This window comes from Melospiza georgiana, chromosome 25 (genome assembly GCF_028018845.1).
Source record: "Melospiza georgiana isolate bMelGeo1 chromosome 25, bMelGeo1.pri, whole genome shotgun sequence".
Lineage (NCBI taxonomy): Eukaryota > Metazoa > Chordata > Aves > Passeriformes > Passerellidae > Melospiza > Melospiza georgiana.
Genome location: NC_080454.1, coordinates 4067249 through 4072918, shown reverse-complemented (window position 1 = coordinate 4072918; position 5670 = coordinate 4067249). Strand labels below are relative to the sequence as shown.

Sequence of the window (5670 nt, the reverse complement as noted above, 5' to 3'; positions counted from 1 at the left end):
GGGGCCGCCCCATGCTCCTGCCCTTGCCATTGCACATCCCCACATGCCAGTGCCCATCCCGGCAAGAGCCCTGAGCAAGGAGGGAGGGACAGGATCTGCCTGGCCAGGGGCTGGGGCTCAGGCCTTGGCCCCTTTGCATTCCTCAAACACATCCAGGTGTGCTCAGCACCGGAGACACCTTTGCCTTGTTTGTCCCCAGCTGTCACCACTGCCTCCAGTGTTCTGCACTGACTGGAACCTGGGGACACTTTCTCAGTCGTGTTCCTCAGTGGGAATCATTAAAACTTCAGGAAACTTCAGGCTTTCAATTTTAGTTTGAGTTCTTGAGAAGTTTTATGAAGACACTCTCAGGGACCGAGTCTGATGTAAACAACATCAAATCCCCAAGAGGCTCATTAAAGTCCTTGTGCTGTGTCTCTGCTGCTGAGCTTTAAAGGAGCAGCTCTTGCCAGGACCAGCTCCTCTCCCAGCCTAGCAGGGCTGAGGGCTCTGCCTGCAGGCACTGAGGGGACAGGAGCCAGGCAGAGACAGGCTGAAGGCAATCAGGATTGGGAAGACATTGAGCTGAGTATTCACCTGGGGAAACATTTTCACAGCCCTGTGCATGGTGAGTGTGTGGGTGCAGGGCAATATCCCCTGTGCTCCTGGAGGGATCTCCTGAAGCCAGCACACCCCACAGCCTGGGGGATGTGTCAGGAGGACTCTCCCAGTTTCTCTGGGTCAAAGGAGCAGGAGGAGGAGGATGTGCTGCAGAGCCGGGCTGCCCTGGGCACCGTCAGAGGGACAGGGCAGGATGGCTCCTGCTGCCAGGGATGGCTGCAGGGGCTGAAGCTGGGGCTGCAGCCAGGGCTGCCCAGGGCTGTCCTGCAGAGCAGCTCCTGCAGCCCTCAGGGCTCTTGGCCAGCCCAGGGCATGTGCCACCTGCCAAGGGCAGCTCTCAGCCTGCCTGGCAGCTCCCCATGGATGCTGCAAGGGAGAAGTTGGAGGTGGAAGGTGTCATCCCCATCAGGGCAGATTCCTCCTGCTGTGGAGATGGTGCTGCATGGCCAGGGCTGCTCTCAGCTTTCTCCTAAAGGGAAGGGAAAGGGGCTGTCAGCTTTGGCTGTGTCACTGAGACTCCTGCACTGTAACCCTGGGCATCACCAGATGGGCCTCAGATCTCCCTCAGAAAGTGCCTCCTCAGCCTCCTCTCCCTACAGACAGCAGCAGCAGCCCCTTGGCTTGCAGCATCTCTGTCTGGCCTGCCCTTAAGGCCCTGCTGCCAGGGAGATGCCCCTGGGCAGTGCCCTGTGCTGAGAGGGGTCTGCAGGGTAGAGCTGAGCCCCCAGGGCTGGGCTGGGCTCTGGCAGCACTGGCAGGGACAAGGCTTGGATATGTAGAAACTGCTCCCAGTAGGCACAACTTCAGGAAGCAGAGAGCCAGACCAACGCTTGGTATCCCTTCCATTGAGGTGGACAGGGAAAGAGAGAAGGATTTGGAGAAAATTATTTTTAAACTGGAGCATTCAGAAGTTCCACTTTTTTTGTTCAATCAAGTTATAAGTGCAATCAGCGTGAAATAGTGAGAGGTAAAATGAGCAAAGCGCCCCTGTGTGGGACGAGTGGGTCTGATTGTGCTGGGGCACAGGGAGCCCTGTTTTCCCTCTGGGCTCCCCGGTGCTTCAGCACAGAGCAATGCGGAAGACAAGGCAGCAGCACAAACTTGAGCTCAGAGATAAAAAGGTTCAGCAAATTCCCCAAAAAAGGAAGTATATTTGAGGGGATTGGTAATAAAAAAGGACAAGTATGAACAATTAATTCTTTCCCAGCTTATCAGCGTCTTCTTTCAACAGTCCACGATGCCAAAATGAACAAATGTCCAACAGCAGCTCCATCAGGCACTTCCTCCTGGCATTGGCAGACACACAGCAGCTGCAGCTCCTGCACTTCTGCCTCTTGCTGGGCATCTCCCTGGCTGCCCTCCTGGGCAACGGCCTCATCATCAGCGCCGTAGCCTGCGGCCACCACCTGCACATGCCCATGTTCTTCTTCCTGCTCAACCTGGCCCTCAGCGACCTGGGGTCCATCTGCACCACTGTCCCCAAAGCCATGCACAATTCCCTCTGGAACACCAGGGACATCTCCTACACTGGATGTGCTGCTCAGCTCTTTTTCTTTCTGTTCTTCATCTCAGCAGAATTTTCCCTCCTGACCATCATGTGCTATGACCGCTACGTGTCCATCTGCAAACCCCTGCACTACGGGACCCTCCTGGGCAGCAGAGCTTGTGCCCACATGGCAGCAGCTGCCTGGGCCAGTGCCTTCCTCAATGCTCTGCTGCACACAGCCAATACATTTTCCCTGCCCCTGTGCCATGGCAATGCCCTGGGCCAGTTCTTCTGTGAAATCCCGCAGATCCTCAAGCTCTCCTGCTCCAAATCCTACCTCAGAGAACTGGGGCTTATTGTAGTAAGTGCTTTTATGTTATTTGGTTTTTTTGTGTTCATTGTTTTCTCCTATGTGCAGATCTTCAGGGCTGTGCTGAGGATCCCCTCTGAGCAGGGACGGCACAAAGCCTTTTCCACCTGCCTCCCTCATCTGGCTGTGGTCTCTCTGTTCCTCAGCACTGATATATTTACACACTTGAAGCCCCCCTCCATTTCCTCCCCATCCCTGGATCTGGCCCTGTCAGTTCTGTACTCAGTGGTGCCTCCAGCCCTGAACCCCCTCATCTACAGCCTGAGGAACTAGGAGCTCAAGCATGGCATAAGAAAAATGATGACTGGATGCTTTTCAGAAGGAATAAAGTACCCCTTTTGTATTGCATAAGATTTAGAGTGTAACTCATTACAGGCTCAGTCTACCTTTTCAGGTATTGGTAGTGTGGTGGGTGGATAGTTTTGTTTTTCTTGTGATTATCTTGATCACAACATAATCTTATTATTCATCCCTTTTCTATTTAAGTGTTTTCCTCTTGAATTTGACTCAGAGATTTTTTAAAATTGGGAATTGTGCTTTGGTTTTTTAAACAAAATAAAGGACCCTGCTTCAAATGCTTTCTCTACTACCCTTTCCATTGAGACTGTGATGCTTTGCAGCACAGCAGCACAGACAGGGAGCACCAGCATGTGATCTTTTCAGAGCTCCTCTCAGCTCCTCCACACTCCCCTTTGGAGGCCTTGTTTTGCTCTGAGGTCTGAGAGCTCTGGAAGCAGGGACCGCAATGACAGCTTTTTTGAGAGAGCTGACCTCCATTCCAGCACTGCCATCAGCAAAGGGATCTCCTCAGCCCAGTGCCTGAGGGCTTCTGCCACAGTCTGTCTCAAGAACATGCCAAGGGATGGATTCTAAAGAGGCTCATAGTTCTCCCAGGTCTCAGTGGGATCAGATCAGGGTCCCAGTTTCACCTACAAGGGAATCAGGTCTGGGTCAGGTTTTCCTTGTGGGTGGCCAGTGCCCATCTGATGGTGAATGGTCTGTGCTGAACCTTCCTGGGGCTCTGCAGCTTGTGCCAGGGCCGATCGCTGGGGAAGGTTTTCTCTATCTCCTCCTTTTACTTCGCAGTGCCTCAGTTTTCTGGGGCATCTTCATGATTTTCAGTGTCACCAGTGCCCAGATCAGTTGTGTCTCCTGAGACATTCTGACAGAGCATTTTTTAAACACAGTCCTCCCCCCTGCTGAATCCTCTCATCTACAGTCTGTGGAGCAGAAAGGATGGGCTTAGAGAGGCACCGAGAAAAGTGCTCAGGGCAGCTCTGAGTGGGGGAATAACACACCGGAGTCACCCATAAAAACTGACCCTCATGACAGGGACAGCTGGACAGGGCTGTGTCCTGGGCACTCCACTGGAACAGCTTTTTGGTATCAGGGCTGTTGAGAAGGCTGGGCAGTGTCACTGTGGGACCTCTCTCAAACCCCTTGGAAAGGCCAGAGCCATCCCAGAGAGTCCTGGGCACTTGGGAAGGACAGACATGGAACCAGTCTGCAAACAGGGCAGGGAGGGGGACTGGGAGAGTCACAGCCTGGTCAGGCTCAGCAGGGAAGGGGATGTGGCAAATCCTCCTGCAGCCATCCCAGGCACTGGCAGGACAGGGCAGGGACTGCAGAACCCATGTGGGAGGGAAAAGGAGGGGATGTTGTGTGCCCAGATTCAGCCAGGCCTGGGACAGGGTCTGCTGTGGTCTCCTCAGAGCCAGACTGGAGAGAGCTGGGCTGAAAGAGTGGAACATGGGCTGGGTGGGAATTTGGCTGAACATTGAGGGTGAAATGTCATCTACGGTACAGAGTCCTCTTGGCAGCCACACGCTGGTGACATCCCTCAGTGACCAGCCCCTGACCACCACTGTGGAACATTTCTATTGTCTCTAAAATGGCATGAAATGTACTTTCAATTCCTTTGTGGATGCTGCCAAATTGCAGGGAGTCTGTGACTGAACTCATCTAGTTAATGGTGACTGCAAAATGTAATTGGGCAGGATGATTGAGTTGGGTAAATTTGTCTTGCCATCCGGTGGCAAGCAAGGTACAAGAAAGGGCAGAAAAAACTTATACAACAGAAGAAAGGCAGTTCAATAGGGAAAAACCCAAACCCAACCAAAAAATACAAACCCCAAACCCAGTCAAAAAAACCAAAGCACGACCCACCCACAACAACACAAAAACCACACAAACAAACTAACCACAAAAAGAAAAGGTCAAAAAAAGAAGAAAACCAAATTCACAAGAAGTCTCCTATCAGCAGAAAATATTTAACCACCTTGTGGCAGGAGAGGATCCTGTATGTGTAGGTGCTGTTTTGAAAGAAAAATATCTTAAATAAGAAATTAATCCCGTACCCTACTTGCCCCTCTGCTTCTCTCAGTTGATTGCTGATCATGGTGTGACATGGAATGGAACATCCCTTGGGTCAGTCCAGCTCAGCTGTCCCATCCCTGTTCCCCAGGAACACTTGCCCACCCCAGGCCCATAGGCTGGGGGAGTTGCAGACACCTCATGCGGTGTGAGCACTGAGACAAGGACAGGAGAACAGAACAACATTTACTCTTGTCAAGGACAGTAGAACAGAACAGCCTTGGAGAGACTGATTGAAGATGTACCTCTGGCAAACAGAAGTCACACAAAATGCAAGCAGGATGCCAGCTCAGCTCTGCAAGGCTGACAAAGCAGAAGTTATGCAAAATAATAATATTGCCATACTCAAAAGTGGTGGGTCAAGGAACAGCCACCTAAAAGGACACTGGATGTTGAAGAAAAAACCCAAAGATAAGGGGTGAAGCTATGTCAAATAAACTCAAAGGAAGTGGGGACAGTTAATGGATATATAATCAACGTGTGTGATAAAAACTCTGTTCATTTGATGCTCAGTGCACTCCAATGGAGGAAGGATGGCCCAAGTGACCACCATGCTATAATAAAGAATACCTGCTTTCAAATACTCAAAAGTGTTCAGAAGTTTCTGTCCAGTGGGTTTCAGTATGAGTGGTGTCCTTGACTCCATTATGCCCCACAGTTTCACAATGGCCCCTTGGTTCCATGAGGCCCTGCTGTAGAACAATGGACCCTTGGTTCCATTGGATTCTGTACTCTCAAAATGGCCTCCTTGGTTCTGCACTGCCACAATGTTCTCTGTGGAGAGTATTATTAATAATTGGTTAGCTGAGAAAGGCCACACTGATATAATGCCACCGGTTAA

General features: G+C 51.4%; 1 pseudogene; it reads left to right on the top strand.

The window, feature by feature from the left end:
- The first annotated feature begins 1853 nt into the window (after positions 1 to 1853).
- Positions 1854 to 2807, top strand: LOC131093344 (olfactory receptor 14J1-like; annotated as a pseudogene).
- Positions 2808 to 5670: the final 2863 nt, after the last annotated feature.